This window comes from Oncorhynchus tshawytscha, linkage group LG20, assembly GCF_018296145.1.
Source record: "Oncorhynchus tshawytscha isolate Ot180627B linkage group LG20, Otsh_v2.0, whole genome shotgun sequence".
Lineage (NCBI taxonomy): Eukaryota > Metazoa > Chordata > Actinopteri > Salmoniformes > Salmonidae > Oncorhynchus > Oncorhynchus tshawytscha.
In genome coordinates this window covers 3,560,483-3,586,722 of record NC_056448.1, presented here as the reverse complement: position 1 = coordinate 3,586,722, position 26,240 = coordinate 3,560,483, and the positions used below count along the sequence as shown (strand labels likewise).

Below are 26,240 nucleotides of genomic sequence, written 5' to 3'. Positions count from 1 at the left end.
CCTGGTCAGCAACAATGTTCTGATATGCTGTGGCATTCAAACGTTGATCAATTCTATAAAGGGACCTATCGTGTGCCAGGAAAACATTCTCCACACATTACACCACAGCCACCAGCCTGTACCGTTGACACCGGGCAGGATGGGGGCCATGGACTCATGCTGCTTACGCCAAATCCTGACTCTGCCATCAGCATGACGCAACAGGAACCAGGATTTGTCAGACCAGGCAATGTTTTTCCACTCCTCAAATGTTCAGTGTTGGTAATCGCGTGCCCCCTGGAGCCACTTCTTCTTGTTTGTAGCTGATCGAAGTTAAACCCGGTGTGGTCATCTGCTGGATGTTTTTTGTTTGTCGCACCATTCTCGGTAAAACCTAGACACGTGTGCGTAAAAAGCCAAGGAGTCCAACCCATTTCTGAGATACTGGAACCGGCTCATCTGGCACCAACGATTATACCACGCCTGGCACCAACGGTCATACCATGCTCAAAGCCACTTAGGTCACTGGTTTTGCCCATTCTAACGTTCAATTGAACAGCAATTGAATGCCTTGATGCCTGTCTGCCTGCTTTATATAGCAAGCCACGAGTGAACCATTTTCGTGTACTAATAAACTGTCCACTGAGTGTATATCAGTATCCCATCTCTCTATACATACAAAGCAAGGTGGTATTATGACTAGGAGCCAAGCCTGAAGCTTCACACTTAGAGGTAGGTTGCATCCCAAAATGGTACTTTATTCCCTATATAGTGTACTACCTTTGACCAGGGCTGAGCTTTGGTCAAAAGTAGTGCACTTTGTGGGGAATAGGGTGCCATTTGATTGGCACACAAACATACTGTTGAGGCGATTTACGAGGATGACATTGTCTATCCGCCTGGTGTGATAGTGTATCGTGGTGCCCCATTTCTCTTGATGGTGTGTAAAGGTGTGTGAATTCATCACACACAATAGAGGATGTCATCCAGGGTATGATACATGGCTGGTTGTTCAGCGGTTGATGATTGTTAGTTGTCAAAGATGATCTTATTTTCAACTATATTGCTCCATTATCTTTTCTACATACTTTACATCTGGGTTTAGTCATTTAAGTTTACACTGCAAACTTTTATCACCCACATTTAAAAATAAAAATAAATTGTATATATCATTTTTGCAGTGGCGTACATGATTTAGCAGCAGTGGTGTGCTGAACACTTGAGGCAGCAACATACAGTATGTAGGTATAGACATAAGTATCGCCCCCTGCTGGCTATTATTATAGCTTGCCATCCATGGCACTGTAATATCACTACACTAATATGAAAGGAAAATTAGATAGATGTTGGTATTTTATTTCAGTACTTCAGTATTTGTTATTTTGCGTGACTATGCTTGTGTGTTATCATAAGATCAGACTGTAATAATATCTGCATAAGTCTCAAGGAATGTTTTTGTTACGCTTCTCTGTATCTCTGTCATTTGTGTGTCTGTGTGTGACAGCGATGGCATTGAGTCAGCTGGGCCTACTGTGGCTGGCTTTGTGCCGATGCCTGGTCCCTTTGTTGAGGTCTTCCTGTCAGCTGGCGGTCAGCTCCAGAGTCCCACTGCTGTTCCCAAATACATGTCATCGAGACATCGCCCCCACTGCCGCCACCTGCGTTCTCCTGTACGCCACCAAGATGCGTAAAGGTGAGCGGAGAGCCGATTGCCTCTCAACTGCTTTGTACCTATTTGATTTGGTCTAGTGTTGCCCTCAAAAAACCCTCAAAGGCTCAGGAAATATAGGGGTAGGAATCAAGACTCCATCCACCCGTCTCTGTTCTGCTTGTGTACTGAAGTGGTGGTCGGAACGTTCAAGAGCTTTTTTTAGTCTTTTTGAGAAGGTTGAAGAAAACCCCACTTCACTGTGTTTTCTCATTTTGGTTTATTTGTAATAACTCTGATTGACTAGACTAGACTAGACTACCAGCATGCAGGTCTCCTTCCTCTCCTCCATCCTCCTTCTGTTCTTCCCCCTTTGAAGTCTCTCTTGTAGCGAAGGCCGCCGCTTTTCTTTTTTCCCTCAGCGAAGGCAGCGAAGGGCCAGGCGGCCAAAGTGAACATCAACTCCTCGCTGGCGGAGGATATCATCAGTCTGGAGGAAGTGAGTGAGGAGATGGCGGCCGTCCTCACCGCCCTGAAAGAGGACTTCAGCCGCAACCTGAGCATCAAAACCTCTACAGGTACATAGGGGCCATAGACTAAGGTAGGGGCTCTCACTCTCGGTCACTCCCTGATTCAATGGAAAGGAGTAGCCGTTGAGTAGCTGGCCACTGCACTCAGTTCTGGGTGCTGTGATTACAGAGAGGATACTTTTCAGTTCTATTTCATTGAATGTGGATATCAGCCACCGATTGCTCAAAAAGGGATGCAGAGCCCCGCAGGCCTGAAGTTTGAGCTGTGTCCATCTTTGTAAGCATAACAAGTCCCCTGTTGGTTCTCATTTAATTGTTGGTCAAAAGATGAGGAAAAGTGCATCTCCATGTGTTTACTTTCTCCCTGAGGGGTGAGAGTGAACCCTGCCCTTTACCTTGACCCCTGTTGACCTTGACATCCAGGTCACAGCCTTTCCCCTCCCCTGTCCCCCCTCTCCCCTTGGGGCAGTTCAACCCTGAGAGGGCTAAAGGGGAGGGCCTGAAGGGGAGGAAGCTCATCCCCACCCCCCTCATCCCTCCCTATCTTCCTTACCCTCTCCCTCCATTCCCCCTCCTTACCCTCTCCCCTTCCTCTCACCTCTCCCTCCGTCACCCTGTGCCCATCTGTCCAGATGCACAGTAATCCATGGAAACTGCAGGATTTAGAGCTGACAGGGAATCTTGACTGGAGATATGCTGGAATGGGGGAATCATGAGATCATTTTGTTCATGTGTATGCTTGATAATAGTCTCATCTGGGTCTCGTTATGTGTTGTGTTTGTTGTAAAGGGGAGAGGAAAGTCACCTTAGCTGAAGGAAGGCCTGTTGTAGAGGGTGGATTAATGTGGTGAACCGTCGTCTGGGTAGGACTGAATCGGTCATGGAATTAAAAATGACCATAATTGACTAGCCAAATGACCGGTCTCCGTAATAACCCTTAGAATAATATAAACATACAGTACCAGTCAAAAGTTTGGACACACCTACTCATATATTTCAGTATATTTCCGTTTTTTTTGGTTAGTGAAATTAGCAAACATTTCTAAAAAGTTTCTAACAGTTTTTGCTTTGTCATTATGGGGTATTGTGTGTAGATTGATGAGGGGGGAATTCTATCAATTTTAGAATATGGCTGTAACATAACACAATGTGGAAGAGATGAAGGGGTCTGAATACTTTCAGAATGCACTGTATATATAGTGTACCATTCAAAAATTCCAGGCTTTTTCTTTATTTGTACTATTTTCTACATTGTAGAATAATAGTAAAGACATCCAAACTATGAAATAACACATATGGAATTATGTAGTAACCAAAAGAGTGTTTAAACAAATCAAAAATATATTTTTAAATTCTTCAAAGTTGCCACCCTTTGCCTTGATTACAGCTCTGCACACTCTTGGCATTCTCTCAACCAGCTTCATGAGGTTGTTTTTTAAAAACCTTTATTTAACTAGGCAAGTCAGTCATTGACGGCCTACCGGGGAAAAGTGGGTTAACTGCCTTGTTCAGGGGAAGTACGACAGATTTTTACCTTGTCAGCTCAGGGATTCGATCCAGCAATCTTTCAGTTACTGGCCCACCTCTCTTACCACTAGGCTACCTGCAGCCCCGTCAGTTTCAGTTACCTGGGATGCATTTCACTTAACAGGTGTGCCTTCTTCAATGTGAAATAGTGGAATTTCTTTCCTTCTTAATGTGTTTGAGCCAATCAGTTGTGTTGTGACAAGGTAGGGGTGGTATACAGAAGATAACACTATTTGGTAAAAGACCAAGTCCATATTATGACAACAGCTCAAATAAGCAAAGAGAAACAACAGTCCATCATTACTTTAAGACATGAAGGTCAGTCAATAGGGAACATTTCAAGAACTATAATAGTTTCTTCAAGTGCCGTCGCAAAAACCATCAAGCGCTATGATGAAACTGGCTCTCATGAGGACCGCCACAGGAAAGGAAGACAGAGTTACCTCTGCTGCAGAGGATAAGTTCATTAGAGTTAACTGGCTCTCATGAGGACTGCCACAGGAAAGGAAGACAGAGTTACCTCTGCTGCAGAGGATAAGTTCATTAGAGTTAACTGGCTCTCATGAGGACTGCCAGAGGAAAGGAAGACAGAGTTACCTCTGCTGCAGAGGATAAGTTCATTAGAGTTAACTGGCTCTCATGAGGACTGCCAGAGGAAAGGAAGACAGAGTTAAGATAAGTTCATTAGAGTTAACTGGCTCTCATGAGGACCGCCACAGGAAAGGAAGACAGAGTTACCTCTGCTGCAGAGGATAAGTTCATTAGAGTTAACTGGCTCTCATGAGGACTGCCACAGGAAAGGAAGACAGAGTTACCTCTGCTGCAGAGGATAAGTTCATTAAGAGTTAACTGGCTCTCATGAGGACTGCCAGAGGAAAGGAAGACAGAGTTACCTCTGCTGCAGAGGATAAGTTCATTAGAGTTAACTGGCTCTCATGAGGACTGCCAGAGGAAAGGAAGACAGAGTTACCTCTGCTGCAGAGGATAAGTTCATTAGAGTTAACTGGCTCTCATGAGGACCGCCACAGGAAAGGAAGACAGAGTTACCTCTGCTGCAGAGGATAAGTTCATTAGAGTTAACTGGCTCTCATGAGGACCGCCACAGGAAAGGAAGACAGAGTTACCTCTGCTGCAGAGGATAAGTTCATTAGAGTTAACTGGCTCTCATGAGGACTGCCACAGGAAAGGAAGACAGAGTTACCTCTGCTGCAGAGGATAAGTTCATTAGAGTTAACTGGCTCTCATGAGGACTGCCACAGGAAAGGAAGACAGAGTTACCTCTGCTGCAGAGGATAAGTTCATTAGAGTTAACTGGCTCTCATGAGGACTGCCAGAGGAAAGGAAGACAGAGTTACCTCTGCTGCAGAGGATAAGTTCATTAGAGTTAACAGCCTCAGAAATTGCAGCTCAAATAAATGCTTCACCGAGTTCAAGTAACAGACACATCTCAACATCAACTGTTCAGAGGAGACTGCGAGAATCAGGCCTTCATGGTCGAATTTCTGCAAAGAAACCACTACGAAAGGACACCAATAAGAAGAAGAGACTTGCTTAGGCCAAGAAACACGAGCAATGGACATTAGACCGGTGGAAATCTGTCCTTTGGTCTGATTAGTCCAAATTTGAGATTTTTGGTTCCAACCGCCATGTCTTTGTGAGACACAGAGTAAATCAAATCAAATCAAATAACATTTTATTAGTCACATGCACCAAATACAACAGCTTACCTTACAGTGAAATGCTTACTTACGAGCCCCTAACCAACAATGAAGTTTTAAAAAATACGGATAAGAATAAGAAATAAAATTAACAACTAATTAAAGAGCAGCAGTAAAATAACAATAGCGAGACAATATACAGGGGGGTACCGGTAGGGAGTCAATGTTCGAGGGCACCGGTTAGTCGAGGTAATATGTACATGTAGGTAGTTATTAAAGTGACTATGCATCGATGGTAACAACAGAGAGTAGCAGTGGTGTAAAAGAGGGAGGGGGGGGCAATGCAATTGATTAGATGTTCAGGAGTCTTATGGCTTGGGGGTAGAAGCTGTTTATAAGCCTCTTGGACCTAGACTTGGTGCTCCGGTATCGCTTGCCGTGCGGTAGCAGAGAGAACAGTCTATGACTAGGGTGGCTGGAGTCATTGACAATTTTTAGGGCCGTCCTCGGACACCGCCTGGTATAGAGGTCCTGGATGGCAGGAAGCTTGGCACCAGTGATGTACTAGGCCGTTCGCTCTACCCTCTGTAGTGCCTTGCGGTCGGAGGCTGAGCAGTTGCCATACCAGGCAGTGATGCAACCAGCCAGGATGCTCTCGATGGTGAAGCTGTAGAACCTTTTGAGGATCTGAGGACCCATGCCAAATATTTTCAGTCTTCTGAGGGAGAATAGGTTTTGTCGTGCCCTCTTCACGACTGTCTTGGTGTGCTTGGACCATGTTAGTTTGTTGGTGATGTGGATACCAAGGAACTTGAAGCTCTCAACGTGCTCCACTGCATCCTCGTTGATGAGAATGAGGGCGTGCTTGGTCCTCTTTTTCAGTTAGTTAACAATCATCTCCTTTGTCTTGATCACATTGAGGGAGATGTTGTTGTCCTGGCACCACACAACCAGGTCTCTGACCTCCTCCCTATAGGCTGTCTCGTCGCTGTCGGTGATCAGGCCTACCAATGTTGTGCAATCGGCAAACTTAATGATGGTGTTGGAGTCTTGCCTGGCCGTGCAGTCATGGGTGAACAGGGACTATAGGAGGGGACTGAACATGCACCCCTGATTGGCCCCTCAGTTGAGGATCAACGTGGCGGATATGTTGTTACCTACCCTTACCACCGGGGGGCGACCTGCTAGGAAGTCCAGGATCCAGTTGCAGAGAGAGGTGTTTAGTCCCAGGGTCCTTAGCTTATTGATGAGCTTTGAGGGCACTATGGTTTTGAACGCTGAGCTGTAGTCAATGAATAGCATTCTCACATAGGTGTTCCTTTTGTCCAAGTGGGAAAGGGCAGTGTGGAGTGCAATAGAGATTGCTACGGGTCGGTAGTCGTTTAGGCAGGTTACCTTAGTGTTCTTGGGCACAAGCACTATGGTAGTCTGCTTAAAACATGTTGGTATTACAGACTCGGACAGGGAGAGGTTGAAAATGTCAGTGAAGACACTTGCTAGCTGGTCAGCGCATGCTCGCAGTACACGTCCTGGTAATCCGTCTGGCCCGGCGGCCTTGTGAATGTTGACCTGTTTAAAGGTCTTACTCACATCGGCTGCGGAGAGCGTGATCCCACAGTCTTCCAGGAACAGCTGGTGCTCTCATGCATGATTCAGTGTTATTTGCCTCGAAGCGAGCATAGAAGTAGTTTAGCTCATATGGTAGGCTTGTGTCACTGGGCAGCTCTTGGCTGTGCTTCCCTTTGTAGTCTGTAATGGTTTGCCAACCCTACCACATCCGACAAGCATCAGAGTCGGTGTAGTACAATTCGATCTTAGTCCTGTATTGACGCTTTGCCTGTTTGGTTGTTCGTCTGAGGGCGTAGCGGGATTTCTTATAAGCTTCCGGGTTAGAGTCCCCGCTCCTTGAAAGCAGAAGCTCTAGCCTTTAGCTCAGTGCGGATGTTGCCTGTCATCCATGGCTTCTGGTTGGGGTATGTACATACGGTCTCTGTAGGGACGACGTTATCAATGCACTTATTGATGAAGCCAATGACTGATGTGGTCTATTCATCAATGCCATCGGAGGTGTTTCTCAAGTTGAGTTGAGATTTTTCTACAACTGATTGGAGGAAAGGCACACACTTGTTTATATAAGGTCCCACAGTTGACAGTGCATGTCAGAGCAAAAAAACAAGCCATGAGGTCGAAGGATTTGTCTTTAGAGCTCCGAGACAGGATTGTGTCGAGGCACAGATCTGGGGAAGGGTACCAAAACATTTATGCAACATTGAAGGTCCCCAAGAACACAGTGGCCTCCATCATTCTTAAATGGAAGAAGTTTGGAAACACCCAGACTCTTCCTAGAGCTGGCCGCCCGGCCAAACTGAGCAACCGGGGGAGAAGGGCCCAAGTCAGGGAGATGACCGAGAACCCGATGGTCACTCTGACAGAGCTCCAGAGTTCCTCTGGAGATGGGAGACCCTTTCAGAAGGACAACCATCTCTGCATCACTCCACCAATCAGGCCTTTATGGTAGAGTGGCCAGACGGAAGCCACTCCTCTCCACATGACAGCCCGCTTGGAGTTTGCCAAAAGGCACCTAAAGACTCTCATACCATGATGATTCTCTGGTCTGATGAAATCAATTTTGCCTGAATGCCAAGCGTCACATCTGGAGGAAACCAGGCACCATCCCTACGGTGAAGCATAGTGGTGGCAGAAAAATGCTGTGGGGATGTTTTTCAGCGCCAGGGACTGGGAGACGAGTCAGGATCAAGGGAAAGATGAACGGAGCAAAGTACAGAGAGATCCTTGAACCTGCACCAGGGCGCTCAGGACCTCAGACTGGGGTGAAGTTTCTTCTTTCAACAAGACAATGACCCTTCGAGTCTTTAAATGTCCTTGAGAAATTCCCCAAATACAAGTGTGCCAAGCTTGTAGCATCATACCCTAAAAGACTCAAGGCTGTAATATCTGCCAAATGTGCTTCAACAAAGTACTAAGTAGAGGGTCTGAATACTTATGTAATTGTGATAATTCCAAAAAACGTTTTTTTGTTTGTCATTAAGGGGTATTGTGTGTAGAATGATGGAGGGGGGAAAAACAATTTAAATAATTTTAGAATAAGCCTCTAACGTAAAACAATGTGGGGAAAAATCATGGATATCTGAATACTTTCCAAATGCACTGTATATACAGTTGAAGTCGCAAGTTTACATACAGTCATTGAAACTCGTTTTTCAACCACTCCAAAGTTCTTGTTAACAAACTAGTTTTGGCAAGTCGGTGAGGACAGCTACTTTGTGCACAGGGGTGGCAGCATCATGTTGTGGGGTTGCTTTGCTGCAAGATGGACTCGTGCACTTCACAAAATAGATGGCAACATGAGGAAGAACAATTATGTGGATATATTGAAGCAACATCTCAAGACAGTCGGGAAGTTAAAGCTTGGTCACAAATGGGTCTTCCAAATGGACAATGACCCCAAGCATACTTCCAAAGTTGTGGCAAAATGGCTTAAGGGCAACAAAGTCAAGGTGTTGGAGTGGCCATCACAAAGCCCTGACCTCAATCCTATAGAAAACGTGGGCAGAACTGAAAACCTGTGTGCGAGCAAGGAGGCCTACAAACCTGACTCAGTTACAGCAGCTCTGTCAGGAGGAATGGGCCAAAATTCACCCATCTTATTGTGGGAAGCTTGTGGAAGGCTACCCGAAACATTTGACCCAAGTTAAACAATGTAAAGGCAATGCTACCAAATACTAATTGAGTGTATGTAAACTTCTGACCCACTGGGAATGTGATGAAAGAAATAAAAGCTGAAATAAATCATTCTGTCTGCTATTATTCTGAAATGTCACATTCTAAAATAAAGTGGTGATCCTAACTGACCTAAGAGATAATTTTTTGTAGGATTAAAATGTCAGGAATTGAAAAACTGAGTTTAAATGTATTTGGCTAAGGTGTATGTAAACGTCCGACTTCAACTGTATATATATATACACACACGTATACAGTGGGGAGAACAAGTATTTGAGACACTGCTGATTTTGCAGGTTTTCCTACTTACAAAGCATGTAGAGGTCTGTAATTTTTATCATAGGTACACTTCAACTGTGAGAGACGGAATCTAAAACAAAAATCCAGAAAATCACATTGTATGATTTTTAAGTAATTAATTTGCATTTTATTGCATGACATAAGTATTTGATACATCAGAAAAGCAGAACTTAATATTTGGTACAGAAACCTTCGTTTTCAATTACAGAGATCATACGTTTCCTGTAGTTCTTGACCAGTTTTGCACACATTGCAGCAGGGATTTTAGCCCACTCCTCCATACAGACCTCTCAAATCCTTCAGGTTTCGGGGCTGTCGCTGGGCAATACGGACTTTCAGCTCCCTCCAAAGATTTTCTATTGTGTTCAGGTGGCTAGGCCACTCCAGGACCTTGAGATGCTTCTTACGGAGCCACTCCTTAGTTGCCCTGGCTGTGTGTCTCGGGTCATTGTCATGCTGGAAGACCCAGCCACGACCCATCTTCAATGCTCTTACTGAGGGAAGGAGGTTGTTGGCCAAGATTATGGCCCCATCAATCCTCCCCTCAATACGGTGCAGTCGTCCTGTCCCCTTTGCAGAAAAGCATCCCCGAAGAATGATGTTTCCACCTCCATGCTTCACGGTTGGGATGGTGTTCTTGGGATTGTACTCATCCTTCTTCTTCCCCCAAACATGGCGAAGTGGAGTTTAGACCAAAAATATCTATTTTTGTCTCATCAGACCACATGACCTTCTCCCATTCCCCCTCTGGATCATCCAGATGGTCATTGGCAAACTTCAGACAGGCCTGGACATGCGCTGGCTTGAGCAGGGGGACCTTGCGTGCGGTGCAGGATTTTAATCCATGACGGCGTAGTGTGTTACTAATGGTTTTCTTTGAGACTGTGGTCCCAGCTCTCTTCAGGTCATTGACCAGGTCCCGCCGTGTAGTTCTGGGCTGATCCCTCACCTTCCTCATGATCATTGATGCCCCACGAGGTGAGATCTTACATGGAGCCCCAGACCGAGGGTGATTGACCGACATCTTGAACTTCTTCCATTTTCTAATAATTGCGCCAACAGTTGTTGCCTTCTCACCAAGCTGCTTGCCTATTGTCCGGTAGCCCATCCCGGCCTTGTGCAGGTCTACAATTTTATCCCTGATGTCCTTACACAGCTCTTTGGTCTTGGTCATTGTGGAGAGGTTGGAGTCTGTTTGATTGAGTGTGTGGACAGGTCTTTTATACAGGTAACGAGTTCAAACAGGTGCAGTTAATACAGGTAATGAGTGGAGAACAGGAGGGTCTCTTAAAGAAAAACTAACAGGTCTGTGAGAGCCGCAATTCTTACTGGTTGGTAGGTGATCAAATACTTATGTCATGTAATAAAATGCTAATTAATTACTTAAAAATCATACAATGTGATGTTCTGGATTTTTGTTTTAGATTCTGTCTCTCACAGTTGAAGTGTACCTATGATAAAAATTACAGACCTCTACATGCTTTGTAAGTAGGAAAACATGCAAGATCGGCAGTGTATGAAATAGTTGTTCTCCCCACTGTATATATATATAAAACATGTTGCACACATTTTCTCTTTTCATCCTGACTGCATGTTCTGCCATAGAAATATAATGAATACAATGGGCATCCCCATTCAAGTCAATGATGGCATAATGGTTGGCCTGGCGGCCATTACGAGTGTACCCATAATCCCAGTTCGGTATGAAATAGAACGTCCCCATTCCAGTCAATGATGGCATAATGGTTGGCCTGGCGGCCATTATGTACCCATAGTCCCAGTTCGGTATGAAATAGAACGTCCCCATTCCAGTCAATGATGGCATAATGGTTGGCCTGGCGGCCATTAAGTGTACCCATAATCCCAGTTCGGTATGAAATAGAACGTCCCCATTCCAGTCAATGATGGCATAATGGTTGGCCTGGCGGCCATTACGAGTGTACCCATAGTCCCAGTTCGGTATGAAATAGAACGTCCCCATTCCAGTCAATGATGGCATAATGGTTGGCCTGGCGGCCATTACGAGTGTACCCATAGTCCCAGTTCGGTATGAAATAGAACGTCCCCATTCCAGTCAATGATGGCATAATGGTTGGCCTGGCGGCCATTACGGTCCCAGTTCGGTATGAAATAGAACGTCCCCATTCCAGTCAATGATGGCATAATGGTTGGCCTGGCGGCCATTACGAGTGTACCCATAGTCCCAGTTCGGTATGAAATAGAACGTCCCCATTCCAGTCAATGATGGCATAATGGTTGGCCTGGCGGCCATTACGAGTGTACCCATAGTCCCAGTTCGGTATGAAATAGAACGTTGCGGTCCCACCCGCCTGTGGGGAAAACAACCCATGGTTACCTTGGGTACCCTGTTGGCTCACAGCGAAAACTTGATCATTTTCAGACACAATTTTCTTGTTGTCTGCTTGTTTTAGTCAACTTCAAAACTACGCTCCAGAAAAGTACACGTGTAAAGATGAGTTTTCTACTTTTCTTTTTGTTTGTCCAGGCGAAACAGTATGTGAATAGTTGGTAGCTCACTTCTAAATTCTCAAAGTACCGTAAACTTAAATGAATGGCAGTCTCAAATAGCCGCCTGTCTCTTTTAATAGCCAGGCATCGGCACACAGATCTAAATTCATTGTTTTACAAGTGAACTTCATCGAGTACCATCGAGCTTGTGCAAGAAATGATGGATTTGTATTGTATTGTTTATACTGGTCACAATAAACAGTCTGGTAGTCTTTACAACATTTTATTGAGCAAAAGCTGTACCCATTAAGGTAAATAGACGCCTGGCTCAAATAGAAGCCTGTCTCTAAAAAACAACGGTTGTGTTCCGCGATTGAAGCAAAATAAGTGCCCGGGGCAATTCATTTGAGTTTTACGGTAAATGCATAGCTACTGCAATTCCAACCAAAAAAAAAAACATCTTAGCTTTGTTTTACGCTAGCTAACAGCTACATGTTTGTTTTTGACTTAAATTGTAATTCTATTTTGGAGGCTCCACGTGGTGTCATGTCAAATATGAATGTTATTTCCAACAACCAATGAGCAAATCCGCCGTAAATCCAGCTGCATATTGAACATTGAGATTTCTGAAAGGTCAGTCTCTTTGACAAGGAGTGGAATGTTAGCTAAAGAGACTGGTACTCAGACTAGTTCCATCGTTTGATTTAACACGCTGCTTATTTCAGCAACAAAGTTTCATCCCATTGTTAATAGTCCCTGTTATTGCAGAAACGGACTCAACCTCAGCCCAAACGTCCCGTCTTCAGTCAGCTGTTAGTTCTCAAATTATACACAAACACACACACACGGGAGGTATTATAGCCTGCCACTCTGTCAGTTCCTCTGCCTGAAGAAGACTCTTTTCCATGGGAATGCTGGGCTAACATCAGGTTATCCAGTCCTCGCTGGACAGCTCTGTGTATACTAGCTCAGATTAATACACTGTGAAAGGAAAGCCATTTATATAACAGATCAGGACCCCAGTCACCCAGAAATGGGTTTGCACAGGCTTCCATAGTTCAAAACGATTAGTTAATGTCATGTCATCCTCATGTTCCCAAGACGCCCTCCAGTCTAGGGCACCCACCCGCTAAACATCCCCAGTATAAAGTCACACAAGAACCAACTCAAAGTCTGCTTTCTGATAGGACTTTATCATGACGAAGCCAGGGTCGTGTTCAGTACTAGGGAGAAAATGTTTTGAAACAGGGGGTTAGCTACTACCTGAATGTTTTCCTATGATAATACATGTTTGTATTCTGTTGCAAAATGTTTTTCTACGGTGTGCCCTACTGAACACGACCCAGTATTTATGCTGCAGTAGTTTATGTGTCGGGGGGCTAGGGTCAGTTTGTTATATCTGGAGTACTTCTCCTGTCTTATCCGGTGTCCTGTGTGAATTTAAGCAAGGTTTTGGCCTTTCTAGGGAGTTTTTCCTAGCCACCGTGCTTCTACACCTGCATTGCTTGCTGTTTGGGGTTTTAGGGTGGGTTTCTGTACAGCACTTTGAGATATCAGCTGATGTACGAAGGGCTATATAAATACATTTGATTTGATATGTACGTTTAGTTTTTTGAGAAGCCTATATTGTTGACTACTTGTCTACCTTTCGCCATTGTGGGTCAGCTGCCTGTGCCCTGACCAGGAAGAGCCCATTTGGCTAATGGCTTCCCGGTCGATCCACATCCCTCCTCATGCCGTTTAGGAAATTCCTGTGTGCCCTCTGGAAGTGTAAGCAGATGTGCAGAGCAGGCAGCCAGGCACACGTCCATAGAGGCCCAGGTAGTCTCTCTCGTCCACCTGCCGGCTCTAGCAATTAGCCTGGGAAAGAGGCAAGGGCCCAGGTAGCACAGGCTGGCTCTTAGTTAGGCTGACACGGAGTATAAAATCAAGTTTATTTAAAGTACTGTATATTATCACACATTACTTTCAGGTAATACATACAGGCACTGAGTACTTGGGTTGAAGTAAGGGCCCAGAGTCACAGACATGGCTTACAGGAAGTCTTTCCTACCAGACAACATCTCAGACCAGACTAGCTCTGTCGTGGCATACACTCACTGTTCCCAATAGCTGGGTCCCTCTCCTTGCCCCAACCCTGGCTCGAACCAGGGACCCTCTGAACATGTCAATAACTGCCTCCCACGAAGCATTTTTACCTATCGCGCCACAAAAGCCACGGCTCTTGTGGAACAAAGGAAACAACTACTTAAAGGTCTCAGAGTGAGTGACATAACGATTGAAGTGCTACGGGCGCGCACTTCTAACTAGCTAGCGATTTCACACCGGTTGCACTCAGTTACAGTTCAGGTTTGGTCGTTGGTGTTGAATGCATCCAAATCTGTTAAGGACCTGTCTTTGCACCAGGAAATTAGAATGAAGCATGCAATGGCTTGTATAAACATACTGTTTTACTTTCTAAAGCACAAGTATAGGTACCCAGAATGGCGGAATCCTACACAAAACAAGTGGTAGAATAATCTTGAACCCACCCACCATTGAGTTGGTGATGTAAGGCAGAGGACAGAGGGGGAGGAAACAGCAGCGTCTGAGGTAAACCAGACGAGGAAAGTTGACTCATGGCGGAGAGTAGCTCTGGTTCTGCAGTCTGAGGGGGTGAGAGAGAGAGGAGATAATGTTTTTTAAAATTGTACCTTTATTTAACTAGGCAAGTCAGTTGAGAACAAATTCTTATTTTCAATGACGGCCTAGGAACAGTGGGTTAACTGCCTGTTCAGGGGCAGAACGACAGATTTGTACCTTGTCAGCTCGGGGGTTTGAACTTGCAACCTTCCAGTTACTAGTCCAACGCTCTAACCACTAGGCTACCCTGCCGGTTAGGGGAGGGGGGGGTCTCAGAAACCTCCTTATGGGTGGGGGGGGTCTCAGAAACCTCCTGCACCCCGTCAAAACCAAACCAAATCAAAGTTTATTGGTCACATCACCAGATTTGCAGATGATATCGCAGGTGCAGCGAAATGCTTAAGTTTCAAGCTCCAACAGTGCCTAGCAGTCCAACAGTGCCTAGCAGTCCAAACAATGCCTAGCAGTCCAAACAATGCCTAGCAGTCCAAACAATGCCTAGCAGTCCAAACAATGCCTAGCAGTCCAAACAATGCCTAGCAGTCCAAACAATGCCTAGCAGTCCAAACAATGCCTAGCAGTAAAAAAAAAAAATATCCTGAAAATATCAGAACAAGCAATGTCAGAGACGGAATATAAATATATCTACAGTTGAAGTAGGAAGTTTACATACACCTTAGCCAAATACATTTAAACTCAGTTTTAATAGTAGAGAGAATGATTTATTTAAGCTTGTATTTCTTTCATCACATTCCAAGTGGGTCAGAAGTTCTTATACACTCAAGTAGTATTTGGTAGCATTTCCTTTAAATTGTTAAACTTGGGTCAAACATTTCAGGTAACCTTCCACAAACTTCCCACAATAAGTTGGGTGAATGTTGGCCCATTCCTCCTGACAGAGCTGCTGTAACTGAGTCAGGTTTGTAGGTCTCCTTGCTCGCACACAGGTTTTCAGTTCTGCCCACGTTTTCTATAGGATTGAGGTCAGGGCTTTGTGATGGCCACTCCAACACCTTGACTTTGTTGCCGTTAAGCCATTTTGCCACAACTTTGGAAGTATGCTTGGGGTCATTGTCCATTTGGAAAACCCATTTGTGACCAAGCTTTAACTTCCCGACTGTCTTGAGATGTTGCTTCAATATATCCACATAATTGTTCTTCCTCATGTTGCCATCTATTTTGTGAAGTGCACGAGTCCTTTCAGGTTATGTCGATATGGGACTTGTTTTACTGTGGATATAGATACTTTTCTTCCTGTTCCCTCCAGCATCTTCACAAGGTCCTTTGCTGTCGTTCTGGGTTTGATTTGCGCTTTTCGCACCAAAGTACGTTCATCTCTAGGAGCCTTAATGCGTCTCCTTCCTGAGTGGTATGTCGGCTGCGTGGTCCCATGGTGTTTATACTTGCATACTATTGTTTGTACAGATGAACGTGGTACCTTCAGGCGTTTGGAAATTGTTCCCAGGGATGAACCAGACTTGTGGAGGTGTACCATTTGTTTTCTGAGGTCTTGGCTGATTTCTTTTGATTTTCTCATGATGTCAAGCAAAGAGGCACTGAGTTGGAAGGTAGGCCTTGAAATACAGCCACAGGTACTCCTCCAATTGACTAAAATTATGTCAATTAGCCTATCAGAAGCTTTTAAAGACATGACATGACATTTTCTGGAATTTCCCAAACTGTTTAAAGACACAGTCAACTTAGCGTATGTGAACTTCTGACCCACTGGAATTGTGAAGTGAAGTGAAATAATCTGTCTGTAAACAATTGTTGAAATTTGTGGAGTTTTTGAAAAACAAGTTTTAATGACTCCAACCTAAGTGTATGTAAACTTCCGACTTCAACTGTACATATAATATATATAAATATATATACATATAATGTACAGACAGTATATGAATACAAAATAGGAGTACAGCAGTAGTTATATAGGATGAGCCATGTCTAGAATAGAGTATGTACAGTGAGTGTACAAAATATTAGGATTACTTTCCTAATATTGAGTTCCACCCCCTTTTGCCCTCAGAACTGCCTCAATTTGTCGGCGCATGGACTCTGCAAGGTGTGGAAAGCGTTCCACAGGGACGCTGGCCCATGTTGACTCCAATGCTTCCCACTGTTGTGTCAAGTTTTCTGAATGCTCTTTGGGTGGTGGACAATTCTTGATACACACGGGAAACTGTTGAGCGTGAAAAACCCAGCAGCGTTGCTGTTCTTGTCACACTCACACCGGTGCGCCTGGCTCCTGCTACCATGCCCTGTTTAAAGGCACTTAAATATTTTGTCTTGCCCATTCACCCTCTGAATGGCACACATACACAATCCATGTCTCAAGGCTTACAAGTCCTTCTTTAATCTGTCTCCTCCCCTTCATCTACACTCATTGAAGTGGATTTAACAAGTGACATCAATAAGGGATCACAGCCTTCACCTGGATTCACCTGATCAGTCTATGTCATGGAAAGAGCAGGTGTTCCTAATGTTTTGTGCACTCAGTGTACTTATAAAGTAGGTAAACAGAATGTAAACATTATTAAAGTGACCAGTGTTCAATGACTATGTACACAGGGCAACAGTGTCTCAGGTTCAGGGTTGAGTACCGGGTGGTAGCTGGCTAGCAACAGTGACTAAAGTTCAGGGCAGGGTATTGGGTGAAGATAGAAGCTGTTTCTCAGTTCCTCACGCCAACCATAAGCCTCAGCTTACACTCTGCCAATTGAATTGTGGGGAGGTTGGTTTGGATCGTGTACTCAATGCTGTTTTTGGTGATGAGGGTTTAGGCGGGCCTAGATAATGGTTAGGTTGTTTTGGTCATATGCTTGGGCATGTCTTGTGTTACATGCTGGTGACATCCAATTTCCCCTCTGGGAAATCAATTACGTTTATCATTGAAGTATATTCGACTCGTGTTTTATTCTGGTCCTTTGTTTTTCAGGAGCTCTGGATCATATCGTGGTGCACACGACAGATGGCAAATTCACCCTGAACCAGTTGGTCAGATGTCCATGAAACCCCCTCAGCTCATCGTGGTCAACATGACCGGCTTCCCACACACTCCTGGCTGGGTGGGTTAGGGTTCTCCTCTGTATGAACCACACTGGGCTGACGGCAACGCACTGTGAAATGAACGTGTCTCTCTCTCTCTCCTTTCTCTTTCTCCATCTGAAACCTGAGTCGGGCGCTCTCTCTCCAGCCTCGTGTTCAGCCATAGTGATCGATGGTTCTGGGAAGCCCTTTGATCTCGAGCGATTGAAACAAAGGCCAATATTTTGTGGTCAGCTGTCATCAGCAGGAAGTGACCGTGCTGTACCCTCTGTGAAGGAGGAGGACTAACTGCTCCAAGTGATGCTCTCTCGCACGCACACACACACACACACACACACACACACACACACACACACACACACACACACACACACACACACACACACACACACACACACACACACACACACCTCTCTATTTCCCTGTCTTCATTCTTCTCTTTTCCTTTCCCTGTGTTGTTTCTTTTCTCTCTCTCTCCCCTTCTTTCTCTCTTTTTCTCTCTCTCTCTCTTCTTTCTCTCTTTTTCTCCCTCTCTCCCCCTTCTTTCTCTCTTTTTCTCTCTCTCTCTCCCCCTTCTTTCTCTCTTTCTCTCTCTCTTTCTCCCCTCTCTTCTCTCCCCTTCTTTCTCTTTTTTCTCTCTCTCTCCCCCTTCTTTCTCTCTTCTCTCCCCCTTCTTTCTCTCTTTTTCTCTCTCTCTCTCTTTTTCTCTCTTCTTTCTCTCTTTTTCTCTCTCTCTCTCCCCCTTCTTTCTCTCTTTTTTCTCTCTCTCTCTCCCCCTTCTCTTTTCTCCGTCCTTCATCCTATGTTGTTATGAATGAGGGTTGTCCCTGTCTGATGCTGGGATCCGTTTTAAAGGGAGATTGTTGTTTTTTGGGCTTTGACTCATTTAGTAGTGAAGCACAGTTCTGCTTCACCTTGTGGAGCTCAGCCTGGAACTCAGCAGCACTCAGCCACAATAGGTGTACAACAGTGGAGGCCGGTGAGGGGAGGACGGCTCATAATAATGGCTGGAATGGAGTTAATGGAATGGTGTCAAAAACATGGTTTTCGTGCCTTTTTTTCTTTGCCCATTCCACCCGTCCATTCCACCCGTTGTACTCCATTCCACCCGTTGTACTCCATTCCACCCGTTGTACTCCATTCCATCCGTTGTATTCCACCCGTCCATTCCATCCGTTGTACTCCATTCCATCCGTTGTACTCCATTCCACCCGTTGTACTCCATTCCATCCATTCCATCCGTTGTACTCCATTCCATTCCACCGTTGTACTCCATTCCATTCCCGTTGTACTCCATTCCATCCGTTGTACTCCATTCCATCCCATTCCACCCGTTTGTACTCCATTCCCATTCCACCCGTTGTACTCCATTCCACCCGTTGTACTCCATTCCATCCGTTGTACTCCATTCCATCCGTTGTACTCCATTCCATTCCCGTTGTACTCCATTCCATCCGTTGTACTCCATTCCACCCGTTGTACTCCATTCCATCCGTTGTACTCCATTCCATCCGTTGTACTCCATTCCACCCGTTGTACTCCCATTCCATTCCACCCGTTGTACTCCATTCCATCCGTTGTACTCCATTCCATCCGTTGTACTCCATTCCACCCGTTGTACTCCATTCCATCCGTTGTACTCCATTCCACCCGTTGTACTCCATTCCATCCGTTGTACTCCATTCCACCCGTTATTATGAGCCGTCCTCCCCTCAGCAGCCTCCACTCTTGTAAAATGTTCCCGGAGGGATCACACCTTTCAGATATGCCTCATGATGTGTGCTTCATTTGGACACACACAGATAAGCATATTGCGCACATATTGCGTGTACATGACACGCACGCTACCATATATCATTGAATCGGTTCAATAGAGGTAATTCACCTGTAAGAGGAGAGGCTCAGAGACATTATGTTGCACACATATCACCATATCTGAGCGAGAAAGTTCAGACAGAAACTACAAACGATATATATTCAAATGGGCCGGGGGAAAAACCCCACTGGTACCATCACACATGTACAAACGTTACTGCTGCAACATGACAATTCCTTCAGACCAAATGTTAAAAGGGTGCGAATGTGTGATGTGAGAGCAGGGGTATCAATTTCTTATTTTCTTATTTTTTCTCCCATCCAGTTTCTGGTCTAAACCACTGGGGAAAGAATTGGCAGCAAGATTAAAGGATTTATTTGTGTGTATTATTTCACAAGGCCTATTGCCTTGCATGTTAAATTCATTTTCTTTTCTTTTTTAAACAGCCTCTCCTAATCTGTGGTTCCTGTCTTTGACTCCAGAATGATAGATCCAGCCCATACCTATGTTTGATTGCTTTCAGCATTGAATTCATCATTATTTCCCCACAGCTCCAGCAGTTACGGAAATCTGGGGGGAATGCTGTGCTCTGTTCTGGGTAGCTCCGTAAACACCAGGTTAGGTTCTGGTTAATATGTTCAAAAATGAGTGGGATAACGCTGAGGTTTCTGATTAAAACACAGCCACAGCCGAAAGGAACGAACAGAGCTAAAACACCTTGATAATGATGTGGAGGATATCACACACACACTAAGACATACACACACAGCCTTTTTCCTCCCCTTCCCTTCTTCCCCAAAAGCCCAAGTGGTTTACTTAATGCTGCCATTGCCTCTGCACAACAGGCACTGGGGAGGGTTACTGCAGTACTGGACCTTGTAGTAATGAATGACTGGAAAACAATGGCCTCTCGTTAGGAACGTGGGTAATGGATGTGAATAATTATAATCCTATTTGCTTTGGGTGCTGTACAGTCACCTCTGTGTTGGCTTAGCAGGGCTGTTAGACTGTTAGGTAATGGGAGGTTAGGGGGCTGCCGGTGTGCGGGTTCGAGGGGATGGAAGGGGATTTCTATCTGGTGCTGGGATCTATCTGGTAATGTTGTGATGGGCAATGGTATAAAGTACGAAGTAAAAAATACTTTAAAGTACTACTTAAGTCGTTTTTGGGGGTATCTGTACTTTACTTGACTATTTATATTTTTGACTACTTTTACTTTTACTTCACTGCATTCCTAAAGAAAATAATATACGTTTTACTCCATACAATTTACCTGACACCCAAAAGTGCTTGTTACATTTTGAATGACAGGAGAATTGTCCAATTCACATACTTATAAAGAGAACATCCCTGGTCATCCCTACTGCCTCTGATCTGGAGGACTCACTAAACAGAGAACATCCCTGGTCATCCCTACTGCCTCTGATCTGGAGGACTCACTAAACAGAGAACATCCCTGGTCATCCCTACTGCCTCTGATCTGGAGGACTCACTAAACAGAGAACATCCCTGGTCATCCCTACTGCCTCTGATCTGGAGGACTCACTAAACAGAGAACATCCCTGGTCATCCCTACTGCCTCTGATCTGGCGGACTCACTAAACACAAATGCTTCGTTTGTAAATGATGTCTGTTTTGAAGAGTGCCCTCTGGTATGATCAATAAAAGGAATTTTAAATTATTTATACTTTTACTTTGATACTGAAGTATATTTTAGCAATGACATTTACTTTTGATACTTCAGCATATTTAAAACAATATACTCTTATACTTTTACTCAAGTAGTATTTTACTGGGTGACTTTCACTTTTACTACTCAAGTAGTATTTTACTGGGTGACTTTCACTTTTACTACTCAAGTAGTATTTTACTGGGTGACTTTTACTACTCAAGTAGTATTTTACTGGGTGACTTTCACTTTTACTACTCAAGTAGATTTTACTGGGTGACTTTCACTTTTACTACTCAAGTAGTATTTTACTGGGTGACTTTTTTTACTACTCAAGTAGTATTTTACTGGGTGACTTTTACTACTCAAGTAGTATTTTACTGGGTGACTTTTACTACTCAAGTAGTATTTTACTGGGTGACTTTCACTTTTACTACTCAAGTAGTATTTTACTGGGTGACTTTCACTTTTACTACTCAAGTAGTATTTTACTGGGTGACTTTCACTTTTACTACTCAAGTAGTATTTTACTGGGTGACTTTCACTTTTACTACTCAAGTAGTATTTTACTGGGTGACTTTCACTTTTACTACTCAAGTAGTATTTTACTGGGTGACTTTCACTTTTACTACTCAAGTAGTATTTTACTGGGTGACTTTCACTTTTACTACTCAAGTAGTATTTTACTGGGTGAACTTTAACTTTTACTTGAGTCACTTAAGACAATTGCGTATTGTTTCTACCACTGGTGATGGGTACCTGACGGTTGAACAATAGTGTGTTCAGTCTTAGCATGTTGTCCCCACACGGCCTGTTTTTAATATGTGTCTGAACAGGCTCCATATCATAGAATTAAATAGAACACATACTGGAGTCTCCACAGGCCTCAGTCTGTCCCGTCTCTGCCTCTCTCTCTCAGGCACCTCTCCCACAACTAGCAGACACAGACAAATCACATATCCAGATTACAGCATTTTCTTTAATTGCCTTTTGGAGTCCAACCACCATTAGAGTTCTAATATGTTACACAGACATATCCTCTAGTCTAATGCATTGTGGGTATATGGCCAAGCCAGGACTCCCGCAGTTATTCACAAACACGCACACACATACACACACACACAGACACACACACACACACACGTACACACACACACACCTCCGCCCTGCCCCGTCCCACTCTTCCCATCCCGTAGAGGTTACCAGAGGTCATCGCCCTGCACTGCAACCCCTCAGCCCGTTCCCAGAGGACTGTGTTCTGACAGCGCCCGCGGCACTTCCACACCGCATGTGCTTCTCCTGCCACGGCCAGGGCTGACCCCCCACACACACACACACACATACATACACACACACTCCAGAGCTGCTCTGTGGGGAGATGCAACACAGTTCACCCAGCTCGCCATGTATCAAAGCCAACCTGACCAGGGACAGCCAAGGTCTGCTTCCTGGTGCTCCTATGGGCAGGAGAGAGGCCAGGGCAGTCTAAGGGTGGAGGCCTGGAGTGGATTGGTAGGGGCGGGGTGGGTGTCTTGAGGGTGGGTGCATTATATTGAATTAGATTAGATTTATTGTTGCCCAAGAAATACATTTTTTTTTCACAGGCTCGTACATTGGATAGGGGCTGGGACTGGTGAATGGATAGGGGCTGGGACCTGGCTGGGTGGTTGGGTGTCTGTCTGCAGGTAGTGTAGCTCCAGCCCCAGTCCAAGCCCCAGCTGGAAGTTATTAGGTCTAGTTCTAATGTGTGTTTGATGTGTCCTCAGGCCATGGCTGCTGCCACCCGCGCCCTGCGTGAGAGCAGCATGAAACTCAACCCTGAGGTGGACGGAACCATCATCCGGGTGCTTATTCCCAAGTAAGTCAGCCAGTCCTGAGAGCTATCTCTCTCTCTCTCTGTCTCTCTCTCTGTCTCTCTCTCTCTCGCTCTCTGTCTCTCTCTCTCTCTCTCTCTCTCTATTCAATTCCAATTTAAGAAGCTTTATTGACATGGGAAACATATGTTTACATTTCCAAAGCAAGTGAAATAGATAATAAACATAAGTGAAATAAACAGTCCAAAATATTTTTACAGTAAACATTACACTCACAAAATAATTTAAAATGTCATATTGTGTGCAAATAGTTCAAGTATAAAAGGGAAAATAAATAAACATAAATATGGGTTGTATTTACAGTCGTGTTTGGCCTTCACTAGTTGCCTTTTTCTTGTGGCAACAGGTCACAAATATTGCTGCTGTGATGGCACACTGTGGTATTTCACCCAATAGAATGGGAGTTTATCAAAATTGGGTTTGTTTTCAAATTCTTCGTGAGTCTGTGTAATCTGATGGAAATATTTGTCTCTAATATGGTCATACATTTGGCAGGAGGTTAGGAAGTGTAGCTCAGTTTCCAACTCATTTTGTGGGCAGTGTGCACATAGCCTTTCTTTTGAGAGTCAGGTCCGCCTAAGGCTATGCTCACTGAGTCTGTACATAGTAACCTTTTATTTAACCAGGCAAGCCAGTTAAGAACAAATTCTTATTTTTAATGACAGCCTAGGAACAGTGTGTTAACTGCCTTGTTCAGGGGCAGAACAAAATATTTTTACCTTGTCAGCTCCGGGATTGGATCTAGCAACCTTTCGGTAACTGACCCAACGCTCTAACCACTAGGCAAGGCCTTCCTTAAGTTTGGGTCAGTCACAGTGTTCAGCTATTCTGCCACTGTGCACTCTCTGTTTAGGGCTGAATAGCATTCTAGTTTGCTCTGTTATTTTGTAAATTCTTTCCAATGTGTCAAGTAATTATCTTTTGTTTTCTCATGATTTGGTTGGGTCTAATTGTGTTGCTGTCCTCTCTCTCTCTCGCTCTGTCACTCTCTCCTCTCCCTCTCTTCATCTCTCTCTATTCTCTTACTCTCCTCTCTCTCTTCACCCTCTCCCTTCTCTCTCACTCTCTTTCTCTCTCTATTCTCTTACTCCCCTCTCTCTCTCTCTCTCTCTCTCCCACTCTCCCTTCTCTCTCACTCTCTCTATTCTCTTCACCCTCCCCTTCTCTCTCTCTCTTTATCTCTCTCTCTCTCTTACTCTCTCTCTCTCTCTATTCTCTTACTCCCCTCTCCCTTCTCTCTCACTCTCTTTATCTCTCTCTATTCTCTTATTCTCTTACTCCCTCTCTCTCTCTCTCTCTCTCTCCCTCTCCTCTCTTTATCTCTCTCTCTCTCTCTTCTCTCCTCCCTCTCTCTCCCTTCTCTCTCACTCTTTATCTCTTTATTCTCTTACTCCCCTCTTCTCTTACTCCCTCTCTCTCTCTCTCTCTCTCTCTGCCTCTCTCTCTCTCTGCCTGACCTCTCTCTCTCTCTCTCCTTCTCCCTCAAAATGTGTTTCTCTCATTATTCACCATCTTTCCTCAAAATGTGTTTCTGACATATTTGTTTTATTCATTCTCCTGTCAGTCCTTACTTTCCTTCAGTCAGTCCCTTACCTGACCTACCGTCTCCTTTTAAAATGTGTTTCTTCAGTCCCTTACCTGACCTACCGTCTCCTTTTAAAATGTGTTTCTGACATATTTGTTTTATTCATTCTCCTGTCAGTCCCTTACCTGACCTACCGTCTCCTTTTAAAATGTGTTTCTGACATATTTGTTTTATTCATTCTCCTGTCAGTCCCTTACCTGACCTACCGTCTCCTTTTAAAATGTGTTTCTGACATATTTGTTTTATTCATTCTCCTGTCAGTCCCTTACCTGACCTACCGTCTCCTTTTAAAATGTGTTTCGGACATATTCGTTTAACTCATTTGACTGTAGCAGTTAGAAAACACCAACTTTGGTCAAAAGTCCTCTGTCCAGCTCAGCTCCCTGCCAAATCCAATAACTTGTCTGTGTCCCAAATGGCACCCTATTCCCTACGGGCCCTGGTCAAAAGCAGTGCACTATATAGCGAATAGGGTGCCATTTTGGGACGTAGCCACCTTTGACGTGCTGCCGTCACTCGCTAAACCACAAAATATGTGTGATTATTAAGTAAGCGGAGCCCCGGCAACAGCAGGTGCTTGTCTGGCAGTGCTGGATAGTGGGACGGACGGACGCCTCCTTCCTCTTCAATCAGTGTCGGCACGCAACCCACATTTGCATTTCCAAAGAGACCGAGCGGCTTGATTTGGCCCAGACTCAGTAATTACGCATTATTGTTTGCAGTAAATAGACTCCACTTTTGGATTGTTTGCAAATAGTCCCAGGCAAAAATGCCAATTAAGGAAAATAAACTGTTATCACCCGGCAGCAAAGCAAACCAAAAACAAAGTTGTTGACTGCACTGCGACCTTGAAAACTATTTTTCAAGTGGCACAGAAAGCCAGGTATTTGTTTATTGGAATTAAATGGCATTTAATGGAGATAGAGGGGGAAAATACGCATAACTCATTGCAGGCATTTTAAACAGTGTGTGTGTGTTGCCCCTGCGTGCTTGAGCACCCTTGTGTGTGTGTGTGTATGTGCGTACATAGGCACGTTTGTCCATCCGTCCCTACAGGGTGACGCGTGAGTACATGAGAGCCGGGCAGTTCACTATCAAGTCCAAGGAGTCTCTGAGGAGGGTGTGACAGTGTCAGAGGACACCATCCAATTGGTGGAGAAACAAGTACTGAGACAGGGATACGTGTCCAGTCAGAGGGCAGAAATACAATCAGCAGCTACAAATGTTCAGATGATTTCTATAATTTCACAGTACTTGTATAATAATACCAATAGTCGTAGTTGTCTAGTAAGTCTCTCTCCTCTTCTCCACTCTCTCTGGTAGGGCAAAATGGTAAACGGCTTTTGCAGCGGATACAGACATGCAGCTGGCCGCCAAAACCAAAGGTGACATTACTAAAATTACCACAACTCTATTTTTGATACAATCATGTTTGCAATGGTTCCTCCTGCAAATATGACTGAACACAATACTGAACACGATAATGAACACAATACTGAACACGATAATGAACACGATACTGAACACAATACTGAACACGATACTGAACACGATACTGAACACTATACTGAACACGATACTGAACACAATACTGAACACGATACTGAACACAATACTGAACACGATACTGAACACAATACTGAACACGATACTGAACACAATACTGAACACGATACTGAACACAATACTGAACACGATACTGAACACGATACTGAACACAATAATGAACACAATACTGAACACGATACTGAACACGATACTGAACACGATACTGAAC

General features: G+C 44.4%; 1 pseudogene; it reads left to right on the top strand.

The window, feature by feature from the left end:
• The first annotated feature begins 186 nt into the window (after nucleotides 1–186).
• LOC112219873 lies at nucleotides 187–25,589 on the top strand (annotated as a pseudogene).
• Nucleotides 25,590–26,240: the final 651 nt, after the last annotated feature.